The sequence below is a fragment of the Lottia gigantea genome, assembly GCF_000327385.1.
Source record: "Lottia gigantea unplaced genomic scaffold LOTGIsca_270, whole genome shotgun sequence".
Lineage (NCBI taxonomy): Eukaryota > Metazoa > Mollusca > Gastropoda > Lottiidae > Lottia > Lottia gigantea.
The window spans coordinates 1-1234 of NW_008708847.1; positions in this window are offsets into that span (position 1 = coordinate 1).

A 1234-nucleotide genomic window follows, 5' to 3' on the forward strand; every position below is an offset into this window, starting at 1 on the left:
AGTCACTTCATTGACATCCTACAGAAATAAATATAATACTTGACATTTATTATATTGACATGTTTTACGTAATGATGATATCCAATTAGTCACTTCATTGACATCCTACAGAAATAAATATAATACTTGACATTTATTATATTGACATGTTTTACTTAATGATGATATCCAATTAGTCACTTCATTGACATCCTACAGAAATAAATATAATACTTGACATTTATTATATTGACATGTTTTACGTAATGATGATATCCAATTAGTCACTTCATTGACATCCTACAGAAATAAATATAATACTTGACATTTATTATATTGACATGTTTTACATAATGATGATATCCAATTAGTCACTTCATTGACATCCTACAGAAATAAATATAATACTTGACATTTATTATATTGACATGTTTTACATAATGATGATATCCAATTAGTCACTTCATTGACATCCTACAGAAATAAATATAATACTTGACATTTATTATATTGACATGTTTTACGTAATGATGATATCCAATTAGTCACTTCATTGACATCCTACAGAAATAAATATAATACTTGACATTTATTATATTGACATGTTTTACATAATGATGATATCCAATTAGTCACTTCATTGACATCCTACAGAAATAAATATAATACTTGACATTTATTATATTGACATGTTTTACTTAATGATGATATCCAATTAGTCACTTCATTGACATCCTACAGAAATAAATATAATACTTGACATTCATTATATTGACATGTTTAACGTAATGATGATATCCAATTAGTCACTTCATTGACATCCTACAGAAATAAATATAATACTTGACATTTATTATATTGACATGTTTTACATAATGATGATATCCAATTAGTCACTTCATTGACATCCTACAGAAATAAATATAATACTTGACATTCATTATATTGACATGTTTTACTTAATGATGATATCCAATTAGTCACTTCATTGACATCCTACAGAAATATATATAATACTTGACATTCATTATATTGACATGTTTTACGTAATGATGATATCCAATTAGTCACTTCATTGACATCCTACAGAAATAAATATAATACTTGACATTTATTATATTGACATGTTTTACATAATGATGATATCCAATTAGTCACTTCATTGACATCCTACAGAAATAAATATAATACTTGACATTTATTATAATATTGACATGTTTTACATAATGATGATATCCAATTAGTCACTTCATTG